Genomic DNA, 27898 nt, shown 5'->3' with positions numbered 1-27898 from the left:
ATTAATCACTATGCTTTAATTATGTTCAAAATACATCCTGCAATCAGGTATTTACACTATGATTCATGACAGTAGCAAAATTACAGTTATGAAGTAGCAATGAAAGTAATTTTATGGTTGGGGGTCACCACAACATGAGGAACTGTATTAAAGGGTGGCGGCATTAGGAAGGTTGAGAACCACTGCTTTAAGCAATAAAACAAAATTTTAAAAAAAAGAAATAATTCAATTTTAAGTTTTGTGAAGAAAATCTTAGCATATATATCTTAATAGCAAAAAGTAATTCACAAACAAATTATAAGACAACCTAAAATAGTTCATTGCAAAGCTTCCAAGTGCTGATGGACTCAAAGATCCATGCAGAACAGGAATTACCTCTACAACACCCCTGTAGGGTGGCCCTCTAAGGGACTACCTCATGAGGCAATCCTTTGCTGTTTTGGACATGTTTTTATTCTCAGCGTATCTGTTTCTGAATAACCCATATCTATTTGGTCCTGTTCTGACTTGGGCTACATAAATAAGTTCCCTGTTCTATATAACTATTATTTAAAACATTATGCATTAAACAGCCCAGTTCCTTATCCCAATCTTCTTACGATATTGTTTCCAGATAAACTTTAGAGTCAGTTAAAATATGATAGTCAAAACTGAATGCAATACTATAGATGTGGTTCATCTATTTCACAACGCCCTCTGCATACTAATCTAACCTCCCTGTTTTTGTGAGTTTGCATTAGATTTTAACAGTCAAGATTCATATATCACTGCCCACTAGGTATCTTCACTTGGATTTCCTACAAACTCCTCAAATTCAAAATGACCAAAATTTAATTTATCCTCTTTTTTCTCTTCACTTCTCCACTTCATCACACTCCAAATATGCTTAACCTCCTAATTTTTCTATAACAGTGGGTAGAGATGTGCTAGTATCCTACCCTCCTCTTTCTCTGTCATAGCTATCGTCCAACTGATCATCAAAATCCCTCAAATTTACTGTACGGAACCTGGGATCTAAACCAAACTGCTAGAGTCTAAATTTTTGCTCTGCCCTCACCAGCCCTGTGGCCTAGGACAAGTAACCTACCTTATCTCAACTCAGTTTCTTTATCTGTGAAATTGAAATACAAACAATACTTTCCTCATAAGACTGCTGTAAGGACTAAATTAATTATATGTAAGGTGCTTAAAAGAGTGATTAGCTCATAGGGAGTTAACAATAAATGTCAGTTACTATTAACTATAGCTATTGTCACCTCTTTAATCTCTCTCAAATCTGTTTATCATTCTGATCACTTAGTTTATCATTTAGTTTTGGTACTTCATTTTTCCCCCACCAGGATTATTGTAGCAGCTTCAAAACTGATGTCTTTGCTTCCCTTCTGGCCAAACTCTTATTTTTCTAACTCTGATCCTACTATCCCCTAGTTCCACATGCTTCCATGGCTTACTACTGTCCATAGGATAAATGCAAATTATTGAGCATGATATGCAAAACCCTAGATAATCCAGTAACTCTCTCTAGCCACATGTATCCCCTAGGAAATTGATTGTGTTCTTCTAATAATGTTATATTTGATCTACATTGATCAACTTTGTATGTAGCCAGAGGTTCTTCAATCTTTTTCTTTTCCAGTGGAGTTACCAAGTTGGCCAAAATACTCTGAGACTCTTCCATCCACCCACATACCTACTCTACCCATCTCATCTTATATATGCTTATCTTCCAGTGGAAAATAACTAAGTGATACAAGATATCATCACACAGAAATGTTTCCATGGGTTTCCTACATATCTGCTTTAGCAAGAATGATAGAGATCAGCTGGGAGAATGAAAGTCTGGACTTGCATATGGTGATTCATTTAATTCTGAAATGAACTCTCCTTGCCCACCAGAAAGTGACCAACCACTTTGAGAATCACTTCTCTAAAAAGCCAGTACAACCTTCACCTCCAACATTTTTATGTGAGTCAAACTGCTTATAAAAAAATTGGGGTTCTCCTCTGGGAATCCTCTCCTCTCTCCATTCACTCATTCTGAAGTAGCATCTATGCAAGCCTCTATAACTGTACTTATGGTGTAATAAAATAATATCTTAACATTTGTGCCTGTCAAGATCTTTTCAAAGCTTGATTCTGCCTAGATAAAGAAAGTTGTCAAAAAAAATCCCAGGCTGATAGATAACCAGTCATTTACTATACCTGTCTATTCTTAGCTTTCTCACATACTTTTTCCATCTTCAGTCATTTTGAAAACCATTAATTTTTTTTCATTTTGAAAATCATGCTTTAATGATGACAAATTTCACACTGAATAAGAAATTATGCATAAGGACAGTATGACTGTCATAAATTCTCTATTAATTTCATTCATAATCTAGAATGAGAGCACAGTTTCTATTAAAAGTTCACTTTTTTGCCATTCTTATTCCTAAATGTTACAAAATGTTCAACCACTGTGAACTCAAGAAAAAGTAAGTGGATAAATGGTAACAGGCTATGGTAGAAATAGAACTATCCTGGGAATCAAAAGATCCAGGTTTTTAATTTCAGCTTGACTAATAAACACTGATTAAAATCTTGTCATGACCTCAGATTCTCTATCAATAAAATAAAAGTTTACAATAATTGATGTTTCAGATCTCTTTCAATGGGATTAATAAAAGTACTTGTCCCACAAGGTAGCTATTAAAATAAAATAAAGCATATAATGTATATTGTAAACATACATTAATATAATTCTTTGATAATAAATAAGGAAATTAGGATGAACTATGCCAAAGTAGAATCTAAATTCATTAAGCCAAAGTAAAACTTTTCCCTTGGCACTATAAAATTATTTTCACCCTTCAGGCTTACAAGGTGAGCTATTTGAATGCAGGTTCTTGCTCTAGCTGCTGAGATCTACTCTGAGTACATGTAAAATACAAAAAAGAGGAGTGTGGGGAGGGAGGCTGTCCCAGGTTCCACAGGTATTACCCAAAGGATAACTTAGACTGAGATTTGAGACTTAGAGTATGTACAATGTAAAGGCATGAGTGTGTTTAAGGAATGAGAGACCAAAGGCCCAAAACTTAGAAGGTGATTGTCTTGAGAAGACAATCCATTTCTAAACTCACATTACCTCTAGTCACTCTTCTCCTCCATTAATTCTTAGTCACAATTTATGCATTTAAAATTTTAATCTCATATACCTTACTATTATTTTTATTTTTATACTAGAGACCCGGTGCACGAAATCCATGCACTTGGTGGGGGGGGGGGATTTCCTCAGCCCGGCCTGAGCCTTCTCACAGTCTGGGAGCACTCAAGGGATGTCCGGACTGACAGCTTACACCCGCTCCCCGCTGACATTCTTAGTGTGCCCTGGAGGCGGGAGAGGCTCCTGCCACTGCCGCTGGGCTTGCCAGCCATGAGCCCGGCTTCTGGCTGAGCAGCTCTCCCCCTGTGAGAACCCCTGGTGGTCAGTGCACATCATAGAAACAGGTCATTCTGCCGTTTGGTTGATTTGCATAGCAGTCTTTTATTATATAGGAGGATTACGGGTCCTTATCTATCAGCTTCTATTTTTTAAGTATCACATTTTTATTTTTTTAACTTTTCACTTTTAATTTTATTTTCTGAATTATCCCAATCATTTTTGTTATCATCTATAGCTATCATTTTGAATACCTTAAATATTTTCAGCTTTTAATTCAATTTCTAATTGTAATAATATTCTAATCTTATTAACCTTATTTTTCCTTTGTCACTTCTGTATTCCATTTGTTATTTTTTATGGTGTCTTTATTATGGCTTGCAAATAGCAAGTCCAGAAAAGAAATAAAAGTAAAGAAAGACATTATAAGGCAGAAATGATGGCAGTTTTTCTTCATTGCAACTGCTTCTGCTTATCTGATTCCTCACTAGATTCCTTGGCCCAGTCCTTGATGGCTCTCCGAAGACTGTTACCCAAGAGACAGAGCAACCCACAGACTAATTCCCTCCCTCAGGCCCTTAAGGCTGACTCTGCAAATTGTATCTGGATTTGCTCCAATGGTGTTATGTGTTAACTTCTCAAACTATTCAGGATTTATGTGAGCCACTGTGTGTATTTTTAAATTCATAACTCCAAAATGTGCAACCAATAGACTTTTGGTCATAGACAAATGAGGGCTAATATGAAAATAAGTATTTTCTAAGCATCATTCTGGCTGCAATGTTAGAGAATCTACTAAAAAGGCATAAAAGTATCCATGAAAAGCTCATTCATAAATTGAACAAATATATATTAAGTAGCTACCATGTGCCTACACTCTGGTAGGCTCTGATATAGCAGGGAAGAAAAGATAAACTAGAAAAAGCCACACACCAAAAATATGTACAATTAATACATATTTCAGGAGACTTACTGCATTAGGCCAAACAAATGCTGATAATGTGATAACATTTAGGAAGTTAAATGAACACTTAACATTCAATGATCCAAAACAAAAAACACACAATTGTATACTATGTTATTTTCTATTTCACACAAAGTTCATAAATTTTCTATTGCTTAAGGTAAAGACCTCTATTTCATTTTATTTATTTCAGTTTTTCCATGATTTCAGCCATTTTGTTACTGTTTTCAAACTCTGGTTTTCTAATACATGTCAAAATTTCAGAATGATATAACTACAATATTTTCAGACAAACAGACTCTCAAGTCAACTAACCATTATTTTTAGATTCATCCCGGGAGCTGAACATCAATAAAAATAGGGCATTTTGGACCTAGAACTAACACAATTTAAGCTTCTTGAAAGAAAGCAATATTTTGCATTCCAACCTAGAAACTCAGAGAAGAAAGGAAGAGATTAACAGAACACTGTAGGAAGCAGGCACAAAGGAGAAATTAGGGATTAAAAATATAAATTCAGAGTTATTCCAAAGGATTTAACTGAAGTTATAGAAATGACTAACGTCAAATCAGTAACTGTATAACGAAATAAAGAAGAGTACCACACATCTTAGTCCCTTTAATGATCACACTCACGAAGTTGTGCTTTGATTATATATCTTTGGTTTTTACAGAAAAAGACAATAAGAGAATCTTCAGAAAATCTGTTGCTGGAATGTGGTCAAGGATATAGCATCCTATATAACTTACTAGAGACCCGATGCATGAAATTCGTGCAAGAGTAGGCCTTCCTTTCCCTGGCTGCCAGCACTGGCTTCCCTCCGTCACCTGGGACCTGGGCTTCCCTCTGGCCACCAGCAGGCACCTGGGACCCAGGCTTCCCAAGCAGCCCTGGCTTTGTCCAGAAGGTTGTCCATTCTAATTAGCATATTACCCTTTTATTATTATAGATTACTCCCATGAAAGGCCTGACATGAGAAATCTCTTGCCAAAACCGGTTTGGCTCAGTGGATAGAGCGTCGGCCTGCGGACTGAGGGGTCCCAGGTTCGATTCCGGTCAAGGGCCTGTACCTGTGTTGCGGGCACATCCCCAGTGGGAGATGTGCAGGAGGCAGCTGATCGATGTTTCTCTCTCATCGATGTTTCTAGCTTTCTATCTCTCTCCCTTCCTCTCTGTGAAAAATCAATAAAAAATATATTAAAAAAAAAAAAACAAGAAATCTCTTTTAGAATTTAGTCTAAGAAACTGTGTTCCCTTTCTTAATGATTGCTATTCTTCCTCCTTTTCAAAATGTATATTCTATAACTAACAATATTCCACATTAAATACCAGAAACCTCAGAGGAAAATTAGAACCTTAACAAAGGGTTTCTAGTATGTCTTTGGTTCTGGTATACATCATCCATTGTTTTGATTTTGTATACTGCATATGTACCATATCTGGAGAAATTCCTGTATCCTTTATTGATTACTGAATTATAAACATCCCACCCCCCAAATTAGTGGCTTAAAACAATTCATTATTTCGGACAATTCTGTGAGTTAGCGGTGTGGATCTTCTACGGACCTGGCATGGGCTCACTCGTGCCGCTGCATTCACCTGGTAGGTCAGGGTGGACAGAGTTCACTTGGACCTGCTTGTCCTTGAAAAGACTAGCTCTCTCCATAGGGTCATTTATCTTCAAGGAGGATGGACCAGTGTTCTTCACATGGTAACAGCAGCATTCCAAGAAGGAAAGCTCCACTGTGTAAGCACTTACCAACTCTTAACTTGCATTACATTTGCTTATGTACCACTGGCCAAAGTCATTCACGAGCCAGAATCACTGAGGGTGCCTGGGAATACTAGAAGGTATGATTCATAGCAGGTGAAAGATATAACAAACTACCATACCAGCTCCATAAGAGGGCTGTTACTTATCCTTTTTCCAAATCTTTCTAGTACTGGAACTGTGCTAATCTTTAACAAAATGTCTTTCCTATCTGCTCCATATATTATATTTATAAAAGCTAAGACTTTCTTTATGGGAGTTCTAAGCTCAGACTAGTCCAACATATCAGTGAATGAATACTTACATAGAATTCAAAAGTATTTTAAAATTTAAAATGCACCATATGCCACAGCAAATGCTCACTCCTAAATTGTTAAAGCTCTCATGGAAGGAACAAAAATTCATTTGAATTTAAGTGCAAATGCCTTTTAAAAACATTAGGGCCAATCAGTTCTCCCACCAGGAATAAATGCATCATTCCACTGTTGACGTCCCATTAACAAGCTCTTGAGGCACTCTGTACCTCTACTCAATACTGAACGTATTATCACACAAGTGTCCACATGCCTAAAATCTTAAAGCTCAAAAAGAGAACTATTATCCTCTGGTTTCTATACCAAGTACTTCAATGAGCATGACAAGAGATGCTAAAAAGTATAAAAATATTAATCTGAAGAGAGTAAATAACATAAACAAAATAGAAAAATTTACCAAAGAAAAGGTAAAGATAAAAGAAATTCATTAAAGTTATTTTAACTTTACAAGTTGTTACTATTTTAGGATGCCTATAACAACATAATTTAAAGATGAGTTGCCCTAGCTGGTTTGGCTCACTGGCTAGAGCGTCGACCTGTGGACTGAAGGATCTCAGGTTCAATTCCAGCCAAGGGCACATACCTGGGTTGCAGGCACGATTCCCAGTGTGGGGCGTGCAGGAGGCAGGCGATCAATGATTCTCTCTCATCATTGATGTTTCCATCTCTCTCTCCCTCTCCCTTCCTCTTTGACATCAATAAAAATATTTTTTTTAAAAGAAGAAACTGCATTTTTAAAATAAATAAATAAATAAAGATGAGTTAAATCGGCAAAATAAATTTTAATTAAACTTTTAAATACATGACTATACTTCTTGTGATTAAAGATGTACTTTTTATTTAAATTCAATTCAAGATTGTAAGGTTTTGTGAAAATGAATGTGGTTTGGAAAAAGGTGTATGGATGTAACTTGAGGGGTAGCTGAACTATAATCAGCTAAGGGGGTTGGGTGGTCCTTATGAACGGACAGGATTTGTACTATGGCTAGGGCTAACACACATAACTGTAAAACATCAAAACAGCCTTTCCAGCTACAGCTAGGATGCCAAACAAGATGTTGTTCTGTGAGTAGGTGGCAAAATTCTTCAGATATTTTCCACCAAGGAAGACAAAATGTGAAACTTTACTTATGCACAGAAGACTTTTTTTGTTGTTGTTAAATTAGGCCAACAGCAGAGTTATTTTTAGATTACTTACTTCACTTTCCCTTCTTAATGGGCTGGTATACAAAATAGGACAGAAAATGTACCATATGTCACAGTAAATGCTAAAAATCTAAATTCTTAAATCTCTCATGGAAATAAAAGAGGTCTCTATCTTAAATATGAAATTTTCATTCAAATGCAATTAAGACTATAATTGCTCTGACAAATAAATTATATACACCTTTAAAAAACACAATGTCACTTTGGAGAATTTTTTCCCTTTAATCATTTTTAGTAAAAACATAATTTTTAAGAGAATAGCTACAGTATGAATGAATGCCTTGAATTTGCATTTATTATTTAAGGTAACATTTAAAGCATATAGCATTTTCTAATTCTACAGTGACTATCATAGTTCTTGATTCCTTAAAGATACAAAATTTAAGTGACTCATCTACTTCTCTTTCACAAAATCAATCTAAAGTCTTTTTACGCACTCCTAATTTGGTTAGAAAGATAAACTTTCAAAATGTACTCTTTAACCGCCTGATTTTATTAAAGCAAACAAAATTGCAGGACAACAAAAGACTTGACATGTCTTTGGTATCTAACCCACTGAATACAATGAGGACTACAAAGTACTTATTTCCTTAAAAAAATGAAGTAAAATATCTAAAGTTTTGGTATTCTTATGTTTATTATTTTATTAAATTATATTCTTGTGAGTGCTTCATGTGTTAAATGTGCAGGTCCATTTTCCCCCTTAAATGCAAGACAGACAAATATTGCTAGATATAGTTCATCATTCTATGAAACCTAGTTTTAAGAAAATTCAACATAGCAATTAAATCAAACATCTTTAAACTAATATAGGTATTTAGGCATATAGAAGTTAATTTCTGAGTAACACTAGTCTGCTGATAAATTGTAATTTGACAAAAAGTTTTTAACATTTAACATAGATAAAGTTATGATGCAAAACTAGGAGACTAAAAAATATTATGATTGTTTAATGTTCCTAAATTAGCTGTACTAATGAAGTTCTGTGTATAAAGACTACCTTAAGCATACAATCTAATTCTTACATTTAAAAATACTTTAAAAATCTGTATTTTTATACAATCCTAAACACCTTAATTTTAAATCTAAGGTATAACTTCTAAGAATAATCAGGTCTAATGGTTGGAAAAACAATACGATGCTGCATACCAAAAAAAAAAAAAAAAAAGTTCTGAAACTCTAAAGAAATCACAGTATCTTGCCAAAAAAAGTATTAACAAAAAAAAAAGAAGAAGAAGAAGAAGAAGGAGAAGAAGAGTTATTAAAGCCCCGATGGCTGCTTTTAGAGGAGAGCAGGCTGTGCTTGCGGATGAGGAGCAGCAGGTCTGTGTGCCCTCAGAACTGCACCACACTCTGTGGCAGCCACTGGTCTTGGTATGAAATCAAATTTCATGTCTAAACTGGGATTAAGTAATACTTTATAAAATCAGGTCAATTAATTCTAAAGAGGCCAAGCCTGAAGCTACAAACCAAAAGGAGGCTATGTCCTCAAAACAAACATTATAATGCTAAACTTTTGTTGAACAGTCAACTTGGTTCATACAATGTCTTTTAGTGAAATAAACAATAAATGTGGCAAGCATATGGAAAAACATTAAAGTAGTCAAATACATTGACATTCTTATCAAGGGATGTGACTTGTCTAAGTAGTTTAGTTTTTCTCTAGCTGCTAAATTCACATTTAATTACTTAACACTAATTTCACCATATATTTACTTTAGGATTTTACTAAAGTAAGTATAATAGAATCCCAAGCTTCTATATTTTGGGAATAGGATTTCTAGGGCTAGACTAAAGCTTAAAAAATACTATCACGAAACATGTGTATTTGTTTAAATTCATCCATTATTCCCACTTGAAATGAAGCCCCCCCCCCCCCCCATAACACAATATTTGTTTAAAAATAGTTACTAAGGACACACAGTAGCCACTATTTGAGCACGTGCTTTCTATTGGGGGAATCACTGAAGTATGCTCCTAATATCAATAAGCTAAAGCATATGTACCACTTACCAAACCCTTCTTCCACTGGGGACATATCTCCTCAATAAATAATTATTTCCAGACAAATGAGAAAGGAAATTGTGTTTTGACTAAATTGTCCAATAGTATTTTCCTAGAACTGAAGGAAAGAGACACAGTGTTAAAGTATTCACAAAATGCTCTTCCTCCACGGACCATAGTGTGGTGAGGGCCAAGGGGCGGGGGGTGGGAGGGGAGGAAGGGGAGGTGCTAGGTGGAGGTGAGGGGGGCAAGTGGTTGGGGAATGGGAGAAATCTGAAATAGTGTCAATTATTTAAAAATTTAAATAAAAACAATGCTCTTCCTCAGTGCCTGAAACCCATAAAAGTCCAATATTATCAACCTAATTTTCTCAACATGCACATGTGAAATGGTATCAATCATGTGCATAGGGCAGTGTACTGTAGGGCGACGGCACTGCTCTGTGAAGAGCTCACATCATAGAGTAAATGGTCTGGGCCATCAGACACCAAGGAGAGAATTCTAATTCCAACAGAAATGAATAATTAATTAGCTTTACTATAAAAATAGGAAATTACTCCATTTCTGAATTAGGAAAATTGGCTTTCTAAATTTAAGACATAGCCAAGTTAAATGTAAAATTCCCAGCTTAGTTGTAGGTCCAGAAAGAGACTCTCAGAACAGGAGAGCAGCAACCCTGCAAAAGAAATTACCGAAGATACCGAGTTAAATGACATGGAAATGGTTTTATCCAAATCCATTAGTGGAATGCAAGAAAAAATGCTAGCAGGAGAGTCAAAATGATACCAGGCCTGTGAGACTCAGTGGTTGATCTCTGGTATCAATGATTCTCTCTCATCATTGGTGTTTCTATCTCTCTCTCCCTCTCCCTTCCTCTCTGAAAGCAATAAAAATATACTATTTTAAAAATGACACTATGAACTCTTTTAAATTTATGATATAAGTTTATAAAACATATTTCTCCAAAAAATAAAGCTTCATTATAATGATTATTTTATTAATCTAAAAACGTCATATTTTAAGCCAAGCAATAAGATCCAGGATTTTGATAAACATAAAAAAGAAAATGCTGCAAAACTGAAATAATCTTAAAATAAAACGGGGCAACATCTAGTTATGCCACAGCTAATAGCTTCAGAGAACCTCATGAATAAACAATATAACTTCACTTGCAAATACCACAAACAAAATTCAAAATTAATTTTTAAGTTTCAGGTTTCCAAGTAGATGCTGGTTCAGGCAGAGATAATATTTAATTTCTGAGAACATCCATGAAGTCAGATTTTTCCACTAAAGGATATATCTGGATCAGATGTTTATAACTTAACTCCCTGACCAAAGCAGGCAAGAAATGAGGAACACAATGTATTTGCTTCTGGTAAATTGCATATTTCCCTTTCTTCCAGCCCTTCAGAATTCATGAGGTCTGGTATGAGGATGCTCCCTTAGCAAAACAGGTTGCCCCATCCCAAACCCTAGTACTCTATTGATTAAGATGAAAAACATACAAAACAAGGCTAACAAACAAAATAGTCCTGCAGAAAAAAAGTGGGGAGAGGAGCTAGGAAAAAGGACAGTCATAAGATCCATGGTTACTGATGAAAGGAGGGCTCTGTCCGGCAGATACCATGTGGGGATTTTAATGAATATTATTTTTAACTCATACAAAAATACTACATAGAATTCTAATCCATATTTTACAAGTGTGAAAAGAAGTTTCAGGAAGCAAACAAGTCACACAGCCAGCATATGGCTAAGCCTGGGAGTTGCTCTCCATTTGCCTAATGCCAAGCCCTCCTCTTGCCATAATGTCAAATCCACATTTCAATTAACAAATATTCCTGGTAGGCCTCCACTGGGAGCACCTGTGCTACAAAGAGCTACAAAATAGAAGACATAGCTTTGTCCTCTAGGCAGTTAACCCCTAAGAGGCGTTGTGAAGATAGGATGCTCAAGTCATAAAAAGCAATGTGATACATTCAAAAGAAAGAGTACTAGACTAAGGAGACTGAGGTGACTCTCTTACTCATGGCTCTGCTAATTTCTAGTCACATAACTTTGGGTAAATAATTTATATTATTTCCTCATCTGCACTGAATATTTAATATAAAATCTGCCATAATTATATTGCAGAATTAGTTCAAAAACCCAATTCAAGAACATGGAGCCTTATTAGATATAAAATGTTTACAAATAAAGTATGCTAATATTTATATTCAAGTGTCCATAATTGGATCATTACAGAACTCTTGATAGATATCTGAATTCAGCAGAAAAAGACTCACTCTTGTTTCCCCTTCTTTTGGGTCTGCTTTGTCTTGGCTGGTTAAGTAGTGCTCTAAGGGTGATCACTCATTTTGGCTCTTGCTCCCTGCACTGACCATGGACTTCAGCTAGCTGCATTCTGAAGATGGGGCCTAGAACCAAACTGCTTTCTCTTGCTAGAGCTGCACTCCAAGCCAGTCCATACTGCATGTTTACTGCTGGACAAAAGGTGAGGTAGTCCTATTTAGCTCTTCTTCCTTTATTTCCGTTTCTCCCTTCTTTATCAGCTATATTATAAAACTAGAATTCCATTCTCAAGTGCCAAACCTACCCCCAAATACAAAACTGTACCTCAAATTATAAATTATTTTCCTCTGTCAACACAGAAAAACATGTAATGACCCATTTCCTGAGGGAGACTGGAGGAATTCAGTTCAGAAACCAGGTGATTAGGAAATTCTTAAGAAGATGGAGAATTTGCAAAACAAGAAACAGCCCTGAACGAGGTTGTACCAACCACAAGCATTAAAAGAAATAAACTAAATTCATTTTCTGTCTTAAATACTAGTATTAGAATAAATATCTTTCCATTGCAAATTAATCAATATTTAGAACACTCTTTATCCATGTAAATATTATTCCCAACTCCGAGCAGTCAACTGACAAACTTAGAAGGCTGTCTACACTGCAAATATGTTTGATTGAAAAAGACTGAAATTCTTCAGGTAATTCCCAAATATTCATTTTATTATGTGTACAATTTAAGCCAACCACCATGATACTGCATAAATAGAGCTAAACAAATACAAAAAGACAAAAAATTTTTACATGAAATGTCACAGTAAGAATTTACACATATGTTGCTTTAAACAGCCACACACACAACTACCTCCAGTTATTTCTTTCTCTCTGCCTCCTCCTTTCCCTCTCACCTAATTTTAAGGGATGCTGATTGTATTCTTTCCTTTCTGCAATTGGTTTCTATATGTGAAATTGCAGACCTTTTTTAGTTAATAGAAAACTCAAAGTATTCATCTGATCAATAAACATATTGGAAGTGAAATTTTTGTTAAAATTTTTAGATGTTATAAATTTATTCTTATAACAGTTGTTTATATATTTTATATTCCAAATCACAATCTTATTTGGGTTCTATTTCAATTCCTTATTTTCCCGAAGAAAATGCTTTAGAAACACCATGTGATATTTTACTTTGACCTAGATTATTAAGTTTTATTAGTAGCTCTAGAGAGGTCAGACCTGGAAATCAACATTTTAACAGTTGTCCCCAAATAATTCTTATGATTTACATTCATTTGTAAATGTATCACAAATGAATTTTTCACTTATTTAAAATATAATTTAACTATTTCCTCAACAGCATCGCCTATAACATTTTATAAACTTGTTAAAACATACTAGATTTCTTTATTTGAATAAATGTTTTTATTTTCTAGCAATAAAAGATAATTTTTTCAAATAACAAATATATTTAAATGTCACAATTTCAAGGGAGAATTCAACTGCCTCATCAAAAAGACACTACATTTATCTTAACTTATACCACCCCATATTGAAATTTAAATTAATTAACAGTTGGTTACAATGGCTAAAAATTTTTGTTGGAAAATGTAATTATAAAAGAGAAGTAATAGTATAGGTCTTTACTTATGGAAATGAAATCTACAAATATGCATAATAATAGTTTTTCAATTAAATCTTTCTTATATTTGCATCGCCTATGTCATAAAACAATATTTTTTTTACCTCTAGCTATATTTCCTCATCCTCTATTAACATTTTCCAAAAAATTAAAAAACATCACTCTCTGTGGAAAAACTTAATACTTATGCATATCTAAGCAGTCCCCATGCATGACTGTAGTAAGATTTTTTGCACTTTTGGGTTTGTTTGTTTTTTATCACACAAATACTGTAAGTAATGTAATAAAACAACAGGCTTGTATATATTTTCTCATGCAGCCAAGGCTTTACTCAAAATATTTCATTTATTGTTGTCTTAACTTTAAAAGAGATTTGCTGTATTTTTCATGCTTTGCTTTGAAATCTCTCTCTTTTGAAAGTGGTTCTGACCATAACTTTGGTAAAGTAACTTGTACTACACCATATAAAGACCTTTTTTGCATTCAACACAATAGCAAACACCTATGCCAGTGAAGCAAAAACTTTTAAGACCCAGAAAAGAAGATGGCTGGTGTGTGCTGCCTCTCTCCATCACATCAAAATTACAACTAGAATACAGAACAAACATCATTCAGAACTGCCTGAAAGTTGGCTGAATGGAAGTCCTACTAGAGAAGTAAAGAAAAAGCACATTGAGAGTGATAGTAGGAGTGGAGGCCCATACTGAGCTGGTTTGACACCCATGTGTGCAATTTTTTAATCAGGAAGGAGATGGTCTCTTCAGAGGCTACCTATGAGGAGTAAGGGGTGCCAGCTCCACACCAGACCCCCCAGCCCAGAGTTCCAGAGCTGGAAATAGAAGTTCCTATAACTACAGTCTGTAAAAACCATCTGGGATTGTGGCGGAGTGACACAGAGGCTAATGAAGACCCAGGCATTCCTCTTACAAGGCCGGCACACAAACTTACTAGGACTCAATCCCTCTGAGCTCCAGTGCCTGGCAGCTTTGGGGAGCACAGACACATATGGGAAGGAACTGTATTGTCTGGCATCAAGACAGGCTGTTGGAGGAGGCTTTTTCCCAGACAGGGATGCTCACAGGGGTCATTGTTCCCATGCTGGGAACTTCCTCATCACAGAGCTGACTGGCAGTCATATCTGAGTCTCCATCAGCCTGGCTCACATTGCTTACTCCAACCTGGTGATTCCGTGAGACCCCACCCCATCCAATTTGCAGCTTCACCAAAGCTGTTTGCTGCAGCTTTTCCATATGAATGGCCTGCCCTGGCTCAGGCTTCAGACTTTGCTAAAATCTCTCAAACAAGCATTAGCTGGTGTCAGTTTGCTCCAAACCTATCAATGAAAGTCCCAAGACCCAGCCATAGCACCAACCTGCCTTGCTTCACAATTTGGCCTCACATGGGCACTTTGCAAGCCCAATACAAGTAGCAGCCATCTTCACATATCTCTGTAGTTCCTGCTGGTTGGCCCCAGGCAGTGGCTGACTTTGCACCTCCTGGGAGGCCCTAGAGCCAGTGCACCTGGTGGACAGTTTCAGATCATATCAGATTACAACTATATACATCCACAAGTAACACATTCAAGGGGCAACCTCGGTGAGCACCAAAGTCCTACTGAAGTCCTTCTCCATACGGGTGTCTCCTGCACAGTAGCTCTCACACTGTAGCTGCAGCTGGTCCTCACAGTCAATTGGCCTGGAGTTCAACTTCTCCCAGTGATGCAATCAAACCTCAAATACAAGACACACAGCCCACACAGGGGCACACCTAGACTTCCCAGCTCAGGTAACTAGGGAGGCTGAGCAGTGGGCCCTACTATACAAAGCCACTCTACCAATTTCAGGAGACATAACAGCTCTTCCTAATACACAGAAACAAACACAGGCAAGCAGCCAAAATGTGGAGACAAAGAAACATGTCACAAATGAAAGAATTGAAAGCAAGTAAACTACTGGAAATAGAGTTCAAAACCATGGTTATATGGTTACTCAAGGATCTTAAGGAGAGTTTCAAGGGACTTTGTGAGATTTTCAAGGATCTTAGTGAAAAAGTCAAAGACATGGAAAAAGACAAGTCAGAAATTAAGCATACACTACTGAAATAAAAAATAATTTAAAGCAACAGTCTCCAACCTTTTGGATCTCACAAACCACCAGTGGTCCTCGGACTACTGGTTGGCAACCACTGATTTAAAGGGACTCAGCAGTAGAGTAGAGGATTCTGAGAATAAAATCAATGATTTTGAATATGAGGAAGCAAAAAACATCCAATCAGAAGAGCAAAAAGAAAAGAAATCCAAAAATATGAAGATAGGGTAAAGAGCCTCTGGGAAAACTTCAAGCATACCAACATTCTCATTTATGAGGGTGCCAGAAGTAGAAGAGAGAGATCAAGATATTAAAAACCTATTTGAAAAAAATGACAGAAAACTTCCCCTATCTGGTGAAATAAATAGATGTACAAGTCCAGGAAGTACAGAGTCCCAAACAAGAGGACCCCAAAGAGGCCCACACCAAGACACAGAATAATTAAAATGCCAAAGGTTAAAAACAAAGAGAGAAGCTTAAAAGCAGCAAGAGGAAAGCAGTTAGGTACCTACAAGGGACATACGATTGTCACCTGATTTCTCAACAGAAATTTTGCAGGCCAGCAGGGAGTGGCAAGAAATATTCGAAGTGATGAATAGCAAGGACATACAACCAAGATTGCTCTACTCAGCAAAGCTTTCATTTGGAATTGAAGGTCAGATAAAGAGCTTCACAGACAAGAAAAGGCTAAAGGATTTCATCACCACCAAACCAGTATTACATGAAATGTTGAAGGGTATCCTTTAAGAAGAGGAAGAAGAAGAAGAAAAAAGAAAAATATGAATAATAGAATGGCAATAAATACATATCTATCAACAACTGCAGCTATAAATCAAAATAAATGAACAAAATAAGCTGGTGAATAAAATAGAATCAGAGGCATGGAAACATGGAACAAATTAATGAATTTCAGAGGGAAGGGGGAGAACAGGGTTGGGATGAGGGGAAGATGTTAATCAAAGATCTTATATGCATATATGGACACAGACGATAGAGTGGTGAAGACTGGGGTGGAATGGGAATTGGGTGGACAGGGGCAATGGAGGAATAAGGAGGACATCTATAATACTCTCAACAATAAAGATTTTTAAAGGTACTTTTAAGATTCAGAAGTATAATTCTGAACTGAGTTATTTCAAAAAGGAATTCAATATTATATGATAGAAGTATGTTTTCTGAGCTGTAAAATAATAAGATAAAAATTCAAGATGAGTTCAGAGGAGGAGGATGGAGGGAATGGGAATTATAGATTAGTTGGGAATCAAGCACCACATATTGCCTCTTCAATAAGTTAAACAGTAAAAAAGAATAAAGTTTAATTCTAAGAAGAAAAAAAACACCTGATGTTGTTCCATTTACAACTCTTTCATATGATAAAGCAACAAATATTATCTGTGAATCAAGCCTTCTTCCAAAAGAGATGTGTATTCTAAAGAATAAAAAGAGTCAAATAGTTTACATCTAGCTAAGTATTGGATCTGCCCATAGCAAGAAAGAAAGAACATCAAGAAAAAGAATTTTACTATTCCTCATTCTTCTCCTTTTAAATTTATCTTTATTGTTGAAAGTATTATAGATGTCTCCTTTGTTGTTTTCCCCATTGACCCCTCCACCCCACACCTGCCCGCCCAGACATTCACCACACAATTGTCTGTGCCATGGGCTATATATATAGGCATACAAGGTCATTGGTTGATCTCTTCCCACCAACCCACCCACCCACCCCCACCTTCCCTGAGATTCCACAGTCTGTTTCATGCTTCTGTATCTCTGGATCTATTTTGTTCATCAGTTTATTTTGTTTATTAGATTCAACATATGAGTGAGATCATGTGATACTTATCTTTCTCTGACTGGCTTGGTTCACTTAGCATAATCCTCTCCAGGTTCATCCATGCTGTTGCAAATGGTAATAGTTCCTTCTTTTTTACAGCTGAGTAGTATTCCATTTTGTAAATGTACCACAGCTTTTTTATCCACTGCTGATGGGCACTTGGGCTGTTTCCAAATATTAGCTATTATAAGCTTCACAGGTATGAACATCATTCTTCTTAGTTTTTTTCTTCCATTCTCCCATCTCTCCCAGCTGAGATTATATAATCTATGGTTATATAAATGAATAACAGAAACATTCCCTGAAATAGACACTGAAAGTTGGTTTAGTTAATTAAAAAATATAAAAAGCCCTGGCCAGTGTGCTTAGTGGTCAGAGCATAAGCCCTTGCACCAACATGTCTAGGGTTTGATTTCCAGTCAAGGGCATGTACCTCAGTTGCAGGTTTGATCACCAGCCCCAATGGAGGCCAGTGCAGGAGGCAACCAACATCTCTCCCACATCGATGTTTCTCTCTCTTTCTCTCCCACACACACCTCCTTCTTCTCTAAAAAGTCAATAGAAAGAATATCTTTTTGTTAAAAATATCCTATTTTTAACAAAAAATAAAATAAATGAAATTTATATATATATATAGAAATACCAGAACATATAAACAATAAAACTTGGCTAAAGGGCCACCATAAACACGGAAGTAAACCTAGTTAAATAGCCCTGATGTGATCAGTTTTCAAGGTGTCAATTCCAGCCCGATAATTAACTCATCTAATTGTACCTAGGACTCTGGTCCACCCATTTCCTCACATATGAAAGAGTATTGAAAGCTCTGGGTTGTACCAAAGCTTTGTCTCATGCTTAAACTTGCTAGTTGTGATGCTGAAACAGGACTGTTCTACCTGTTTGGGGACCTTCCTGACATTTTAGTTTTGGCCTGACCTCTCAGAAAAGGAAGTGAATGTTGTTCTCAGTTCACTACATAGACCTCTGATGACTCAGCTGGTCATTGGACTTTATTATCCAGACTTATATTGTAATACAAATAATCACAAAAGTTGAGCATCTAATAAATTATTGTCTTACTAATAATATCATTTCTCTGAAGGTTTAAAAAGCAGTAAGGAGAATTACTACTTTGGACCTAATATCAGTGAAATGGGAAGAACTTCATGAAAGATTCTGTCACACAATTCCTAGAAGTTCATGCCAATTTTTAAAAATGTCAGGTGATCCCCTTTATTTAGCAACCCTGCACCTCTTTGTTTTAAGCAAGTCACGTAGCCTCTCTTCAGCTTATTAAAAATATCCTACCTAAAATATAGTTGCATTTTTAAATAATAAATAAATATAATGCCCGCTAGTAGAGATCTAGAGGACTGGGTGTTGTGGACCAACTTTTATCATTTCTCTACAAATGCTGCTGCTGCCACTGGTGTCATTATGCTCCCTCTTGCCGGAGCTGTCAATTCTTAGTCTCAGCATTACCCATTCCATCATTTCTTGGCCTTTATTAGCATTTGAAGATATCATACTTGCCATCAGTCCATTGAGATGACTACAGAGACTGACTCCTGACACCATGATTATGGCCTCGTGAATCAAAACAGCCTTTACTGGGTCCTGGGCATGTGGTTTTTATATAAGTCTCTCATCTACTGAAACCATATTCGTAAATGAAATATTAGTGGATTTAAGTTCCACTATTTTCTCTGCAGGATCAATAACAGAATATTCTTGCACATATGTTTTGGTTCCTACTACATCAGTAAGAGATTTCATGCCCGGCTGATGTTGCTCAGTGGTTAAGCATCGACCCATGAAACAGGGGGTCACCGGTTTGATTCCCGGTAAGGGCACATGCCTGGGGTTGCAGCTTGATCCACAGTAGGGGGCATGCAGGAGGAAGCCAATAGATGTTTCTCTCTCATAAATGTTTCTATTGCTCTATCCTTCTCCCTTCCTCTCTCTCTAAAATCAACAAAAACATTTTTTTAAAAAAAGAAATTTCACAATGAAAGGCAGACCCCACTCTGTGCTGAGAAATCTATGGCTGTGCAGCTATCCAGGATCTACATGTCTGTCCAACACATCAACTCCAACCGCACTTGGGTTCATAGGGTTTGAGTATTTCTGCATTGCAGCTGTGGTAACAGTTTCCCATGGGTGGTCAAAGATGTGCTCTGAAGTCCAGATCTTCCTGGTGCTGGCAGCCTGCGTGGTGTCCTGGTGATGCTCTGTGTCCATTTTAAGCTCATATTCCAAGCAAGTGAAAAAACATGGCATGCATTTTAGTAATGGAGATAAAAATATCTGTCTATATTTATATGAATAACTGTGTGTGTATGTGTGTGTGTGTGTGTGTCCATGGGCTAAAAGTGGTTAACTGCCTAATTTTGGATGATCTGTAAGGTAAGAATTTTTTTTTACAGTTTTAAATGGCTGAATAAAGATCAAAAGAAAACTATTTTATGATATATATAAATTATATGAAATTCAACTTGAGTTCATACATAAACCTTACTGAGACACAGCCACATTCATTCATTTATGCATTGTCCTCAGCTGCTTTTACTAGTATAACTAGTGGCCCAATGCATAGATTCATGCACATTGAAAAAAAAATCGGGAGCCGGCGCCCGCAAGCCGGGGGAGTTTCCACATCCCTGTGAGCTGCCTGGAAGTCCCATGGGGAGTCTGTCCTCCCAGCAGCTTCTTGAAAAAAATATTTCCAACTGTCCCTTCTGCAGCCAGGGTCACGCCTTGCCGGCTGGGAGGTCCCCGGTGGACGCATTGGGCCGTGCTGGATGCTTTACACGGCTCAGAGCCAGATAAGAGATGCTCCGAGGTGAACAATACAAAGTTGGGGATCTTGGAAGGCGGGGTGCTCTCTCGCCCCCACTCCCACCCTTTAGATCCATCTCTCTGACTTTTACCCCACAGTCAGTCGCCACCTTGTGGCCACTTTTATATTGCTGCCTTCCTCTGTAGCTCCGGGGCAATCGGTAAGGGATGAGATTTGATCTCTATGCAGGAGGCAGAGTTCCAGCAGCCAGGCGGTGATATCAGGCTCATCCCAGTTTCTCCAAGTGTCCGCGCTTCATCCATTCCCCAGAGATTGCACCTTTAGGCTTCCGGGGTATGTGCCTCCCGGCAACTTCTGGCTGAGCTTGGGCGTCCTCGGGTGCCGCACCGCCGGGGGTCCATCCCAGGGAGCCGCCCAGGAGCCGGAGGGAACATAGGAGCCCAGATGCAGGCCAGGCCCAGGAAGGGCAGGATGGGCTCTGACGCAGTCAGGCATGGGAGACCCACTCCTCAGATTGGGATTTTCTCACTTTTTCCAGGACTCTCCAGAGGTGGGGACCTGTCTGGCTTGGAAGTGGCAGCTGGGGGTGGTAGGGAGGAAGGAGGGAGAGGATCGTGGTTCCCGGAAGATGCGTTCTTAGTATTTCAGTTCCGCATCCAAAGGAACAGGGCGATAGCTAAGGGGGAAAGTGGCCCCGATGCCCAAGGGGAGTCCAGGGGGCTGGTGTCATTCCAGGCCGAAGATTCCTCGCTGCATCAGTTCACAGTAGATTGAACCTGCAGGGTATAGGAGGTGATTTTTCCACGCAACTCCCGGCCCAAGTGTGGGGCTATCTGAACGGATCATGTCAGGCCAGCACCTGCTGGTGCCCCTCCACCTCCGGAGCGGACCAGTGCTCTGCAGGGATCCAGGAGCAGGTATTTGGTGCCAGGATGTGGACCTTTCCGGGTGATGGGGCCCGGGCGGGTGGTAGGATGAAGTTGCAAAGGGCTCACCTGCAGATAGGTATGGATCACGGGCTGGACTTCACCAGCGCTCGCTCTCGAGATGGAGGGAGGGGGGAGGTGGGAGGAGGGGGGGGGGCCCAGGCAGTATGTGTGTGAAGTGCCTCAGTGGGTTTTTCCTGAGCCCGGATCCGGAGGCCCAGAAGGCAATAGGCAAGGGGTGGGTGCAGCGGCGGGGTCCTAAAGGAGAGTTCCAGGGGCCAGCAGTGTCTGATCCAAGATCATTTCTGCTACACCCCTACCACCCGGGGATTGGGACTGCAGTCTGTTCACTGGAGATTGTGCCTGCCGGAGGCAGGAGCCATGAGCCTGGCTTCTGGCTGAGTGGTGCTCCCACTGTGGGAGTGCACTGACCACCAGGGGCAGATGCTCAATGCAGAAGCTGCCCCCTGTGGTCAGTGCACATCATAGCGACCAGTCATTTCGGTCATTCTGGTCATTCCACCATAACAGTTGCTTGGTGTGTGTGTGTGTGTGTGTGTGTGTGTGTGTGTGTGTGTGTGTGTGTGTATATATATATATATATATATATATAACTAGAGGCCCGGTGCACAAAAATTTGTGCACTCAGGAGGGGAGGAGGGGGTGAAGGACCCTCAGCCTGGCCTGTGCCCTCTCGCAGTCTGAGACCCCTCCGGGGATGACCACCTGCTGGCTTAGGCCCACTCCCCAGGGGATTGGGCCTAAGATGGCAATCAGACATCCCTCTGGCCGCCCGGCAGCCCTTAGGGGATGTCCACTTGCCAGCGGGGAGCAGGCATAACTGCAGTCAGACATCCTTAGCCCTGCTGAGGAGGCAGGAGAGGCTCCCACCACCACCGCTGTACTGGCAGCCATCAGCCTGGCTTGTGGCTGAGCAGAGCTCCTCACATGTGAGAGCGACCTGACCACCAGAGGGCAGCTCCTGCATTGAGATTCTGTCCCCTGGTGGTCAGTGTGTGTCATAGTGACCAGTCATTCCCAGTCTTTCTGCTGTTAGGGTCAGTTTGCATATTACCCTTTTACTATATAGGATAGAGGCCTGGTGCATGGGTGGGGGCCGGCTGGTTTGCCCTGAAGGGTGTCCCGGATCAGGGTGGGGGTCCCCACTGGGGTGCCTGGCCAGCCTGGATGAGGGGATGATGGCTGTTTGCAGCTGGTCACACCCTCTTCAGGGTGGGCATCCCCACTGGGGTGCCTGGCCAGTCTGGGTGAGGGGCTGAGGGCCGTTTTCAGGCTGGCGGGTGACTGAAGCTCCCAACATCTCCTTTTTTTCTTTTTTTTTTATTCTGGGATTTATTTACCTTCTATGGCCGTCACTGGAGCTGAGAGCTGGCTTCAGCTCTGAGGCTCGGCTCCAGCTCTGAGACCTCGACTGCTGAAAGCAGGTATCTGGGTTTGTTTGGGTTCTATAATTGTAACACTGTTACGGTCCTGCTCACTCCAGCTCTGAAGGCTGAAAGCAGGTTTCTGGGGTTTGTTTAGGTTCTATAATTGCAACATAGTTGCTTAGAATGAAAGCTCAGAGGCCGGCAGTGGCAGGCAGGGAACCTTGGCTTCCTCCATCACTCCAGCAAGCAAGCCTCCTATTCACTTCAGCTGCCTGGCTGCCGGCTGCCATCTTGGTTGGCAGTTAATTTGCATATCTCACTGATTAGCCAATGGGAAGGGTAGCGAAGTTACAGTTAATTACCATGTTTCTCTATTATTAGATAGGATATATATATATATAGATAGCATAGTTGTGACAGAGACCTCTGGCCCCAAAATACCTATATTTACTATCTAGCATTTACAGAGAACATTTGCCAATTCCTACTATATATGATGGCTTCTTGGCATCAACTCTAAAATAAAAAAGTGGCTTGAGATAAGTATCTTTTCTGTTAAAATTATGAATTACTGAAAGTGAAATTATGAACACCCCCAGTCTCTAAAGATACTAACAAAGAAAAAGTTATAAAATATCTAAAAACACAGTTACACTGGGATTATTCAGCCTCAGAAGAGAGATTGCATGCCAGGAAAAGTACAGAAACATGACTCAGTTTTAATAATTGTTCAAAATGGCTGAAGCAAAACCCTCCCCCCCCCAAAAAAAAAAAAATCTAAGAACACGTCAAGATCTTGTTTAGGTATGGGAAAAATATTAAAGAATACATGAGTCTACTGCTTGGTGACAATATTAAACAGTAGTTCCCCTTTATCCATGGGGGGTACATTCCAGGACACCCAGTAGATGCCTTAAAGCCATGAATAGTACCGAACACTATCTATTTTGTTATTGTTATTGTTGTTCATTTCTTACATATCTTTTCACTTTTAAAAAAGCTCCTTATGGCTTCTCTTCGGCATATACAAATGGCTTTGGAACCACTGTTAAATAAAGTAAGAGTTACTTGAACACAAGCACCATGATACCCAACAATGGATCTGATAATAGAGATGGCTATTAAGGGGCAGTGGCTTACACAGCATGGATATGCTGGACAAAGGGATTATTCACATTCTGGGTGGGATGGAGCAGGGTGGCATGAGATTCCATCATGCTATTTAGAACAACACGCAACTTAAAGCGTATAAATTGTTTATTTCTGGCATTTTCCAATTCATATTTTCAAAACTCAATTGGCCACAGGTGAATGAAACCATAGGAAGAGCAACTACAGATGAGGGGACTACTACTTTATTATCAGATATTAAGATGAAGACAGACTTCTTTGATCCTAGAAGTCCTCCACCAAAAAGGAAAGTGTTAAACTAAAATGGAAATCATATATGATCAATAAGAAAATCAAAGCTAAGGACAATGAGTCACTTTTAAAAAGTTCAGGTATGCAGGCCCAATGAACTACTATTTCAAGGCATTTTTTTTTTTGAAAAGCAGCTTGTAAATATCATAACAGAACCACAGATGACAACCTTGGAAGACATATAAACAGCAGGAGAGCAGGCTTAATACATACGAGAGGCAACTGCCTCTCTGCCTTATTTTTGTAAGCTAAAATGACTCTAAAAAATGAAGATCAGTGATCTTGACACTATTCCTCAGCAAAATTCTAGAACAGGTTACTAAATGTGGTTTGTGAGCACTAATCTATTTTTAAAACCTGCCATAATAAACATAGATTTGTTCAAAATAAGCCATACTAAGGGGGCGGGCTAGAAGGGGGTCAATGGAGGCAAAAGGGGGACATATGTAAACTCTCAGTTATAAAGATTTAAAAAGAAAAAAAATAAGCCGCACCAAACCTTGTTTCCTTTTCTTACATGTTACTAAATGAGTGGATCACAGAAATGCATTAGCTGTATGATATCTGAACCAAGAAACTCTCTCATGGCCAACCTGGAGTAAGTCCACTTACTATTTGTGTAACTTTGGGGACATTTTTTAACATCTGGAACAAGAGGCAAATTCCATGGGTCTCTTGAGTTTCTGAATGTGTTGTGAGTAGAGACTCTGGTAACTTTTATTCTGGACTATCTTTTCATGGATGTTTTTATAGCATCAAGCCTTTGAAGGCAGAGATGAGTTCTCCCTCCAGAACAAAGGAAAGGTTTGCTTTCAGCTCATTATAAAAGATTGGGGTTCCTAAACTTAGGGTTCCTCATCTGTGAGACAACTCACTGAGAGTATGGCATCGAGCCACTCTGCAAAGCGTCTGTGGAGCCTGGAGGACAGGAACCAAAACAAACCTGAAGCTCACGCTGCAGCTGTAACAGAAGTAATAATGTCCCCTTGCTTCTGACCCAGAAGTCTTGTGTCTTCTATTATAAGCATCCACAAAACAATCACTGGCTAAGAGTAATTTACTAGTGTGCAAATAGGATAAAATCTCAGATCCTTCACAGTCCTTGATAACCTGCCATTCATAAAATGGGGAAATAACAGTACCTCCTTACAAAGGTATTATAAAAATTAAATTAATGCACATAAATTGCTTAGGAAAGTGCTGAAACAGTTTAATGAATGTTAGCCATTATTATAATGCTAATAGTGATTAATTTCAAATGTATGTAGGTAAGTATACAATCACATCAAAGTATGAATGACAAATCAGAGCATCCATGCTCACTACGTTTAGAAAAAGCTCTAATCTTAACTGTGTTTTGCTCAAAGTTTTTCATAAATCATTGAATAGAGCTATAAAAATGCATTACTCAAAATTATAATTTTTAAAAAATACTTTTATTGATCTCAGGAAGGAAGAGAGAGACAAAAACATCAATGATGAGAGAGAATCATTGACTGGTTGCCTCCTGCACACCCCCTACTGGGGATTGAGCCCGAAACCCAAGCATGTGCCCTGACCAGGAATTGAACCCTGACCTTCTGGTTCATAGGTCAACGCTCAACCACTGCGCCACATAGCCGGGTGGATGACATAATTTTTAACATAGATAACAGAATCAGGATTTTTAAAAAATCTTGACATGCTGCATAACCTAAACTATATAAATAAATAAAAATTTAACAGACATACAATCCTATTAAAAAGAAACTATTCAAATTGTATATTAATTCCAAGTTATATAAAATGAATTACAATTCTAGTAACAATGTAACATGATTTAAAAAATGAATGCGCTATTAGGTTAGAGAAAAAAGGAGATAAATTTCCAATATGTTCTTTGTTGGTCAGGCCACAATCGTGGATGGTTGATTTAGCTCTGGATACATTTTAAAGGGAACTTTGGCCAACAGAAGCATTCCTAGAGGAGTGATCAGAACTGTAAAGGGTAAAATAAATGCAAATAGTATATAAGGTATAACTGAAGAAATGTGACTTTTTTAACCCGAGAAAGGAAAGATTTATTTGAAAAGTTACCTATGTAAAATATTCTGTGCAAATCCAAAAAGTGGAGCGAGGAATAATGACTCATTAATAGATTCCAATTCAATGTTAAGAAAGAACTTTTTGTCAATTAAATTTTTTTAAATGTTGAACGTCACAAGCCAGGATTATGGCAAATGGGGATTGCCTCCTTCACATTCAGATCTCCTTAAACCACTCACTGCTTGTCTGAAGAAAAAAAAAAAAAAGCCAAAATAATAGGAAATTTCTCCAGGCCTCTTGTTCATTTTCACTCCTGTCTTGCTTCCCTGGTTTTTGTTCCATTTCAGCCTAGCTAGCCCCTTCAAACTGATACTTTGTTCTAAGCAGCCCTTTTGACTTTCTTATTTACCTTTCAGCTAATTCCCTTTTTCCATACAATGCAGCCCCTAGGCAACTTGACAGAGGCTCCTGGATAACCCCTAGCCCCGCCTCCCATCTGCTCAGAAGGGAGATTGGAAAGTTAGCTTTATGATCTCAAAGGTTCCTTTGAATTCTAGGGTTCTTGGATTCTTCATCCTTCTTTTGCCATTTACGGAACGGGTGAATGATCAATGATTAAGGAATGAACAAGTAAGTGAATAAAGAAATGAACATTATTATAAACACCTGAGAATGAGCTGCTTTCTTCTTTAAAACTTGGCTAGCTGCATGAGTCTTACAGCTTTCAATCGGTCAAAGTGAAATGATGGAGACCTGTGAGAATAAGAAAAGCAAGTACCAGAGCAAGAGAGAGACAATGAAAGTAGGAAGGAGGGTAGAGAACTATGGTAAAGATCCCAAAAATAATCCCTAGAAATGATTATCCAGTAAGGTCTCTTGTTTATAAGCCAAGTCAATTTATAAGCCAAAATAAAATTTAAGGCTATATATATACATACATAAATTTATTTGGATGAAAAAATGAAAGAATTCTCTACTCCTAAGAAATTATGATAGGAACAAGCAACTACATTCTTGAAAAGGCAAAAATGATCATCAAACAATATAGAGGAATCTCAAATGCAGGTGCTAAATGAAAGATGCCTGATTCCAAAGGCTAAATACTGTGAGATTCTATTTATAACACGGACTTGAATACGGTCTATGTGCACACAATAGAACAGTACTCAGCCCTGAGAAAGGAGGTTATCCTGCTACTGATGGACAACATAGATGGACACTGAGCACATTTTGCTAAGTGAGCCAAGTTAGACAGAGAGAGACAAGTAGTCTTTGATATCACTTATATATAAAGTAAAATAAACTCAAACTTGTAAAAAGAGAGTAAAATTGTGGTCACCAGGGGATGGGCTGGAAAGATAAAGTGGATATTGCTTAACGGTACAAGCTTGCAATGGGTAGTAAATAAGCCATAGACATCTTCTCACAAAAATGTAACTCCAGTAATAATAAACATTAAATATCTTTGTTTATGTATTCATAGGTTACCATATATTCTCTATTATTGTACATTTGCACTTAAAATTTTCTTATACAATCTGAAAAACAAGTTGTCTCTTAAAATAAAAACAAAATTTAATATAATGATGTTCCTTTAACCAGTTAACTGCCATATGTCCAAAACAGAAACCATCCCCACACGCCACAATATTTTGAATTTGATTTTAAAAATCAATTTGCAATTAATATTATACAAATAAATGTATTACTCACAACTCGAGTGTTCTTGAATATTTTCAGCTGAAAATTCTCAGAAAAAAATGATTTTAAAGTTGGTCAGGGCTGCAACTTAGAGAAAACATTTTTTTTGT

The 27898-nt window shown here is 38.3% G+C and overlaps 1 protein-coding gene and 1 pseudogene across 1 annotated transcript in view; both read right to left on the bottom strand.

Moving 5' to 3' along the window:
- The window catches only part of FOXP2 (forkhead box P2), a 704673-nt gene that overhangs the window by 664879 nt on the left and 11896 nt on the right, over nucleotides 1–27898 (bottom strand). The window lies entirely within an intron of this gene.
- Nucleotides 18724–19775, bottom strand: LOC132211401 (PRELI domain containing protein 3B-like; annotated as a pseudogene).

Source organism: Myotis daubentonii, chromosome 10 (genome assembly GCF_963259705.1).
Source record: "Myotis daubentonii chromosome 10, mMyoDau2.1, whole genome shotgun sequence".
NCBI lineage: Eukaryota > Metazoa > Chordata > Mammalia > Chiroptera > Vespertilionidae > Myotis > Myotis daubentonii.
Note: the sequence above shows the minus strand (reverse complement) of the source record. Positions and strands in the feature narration are given on the sequence as shown.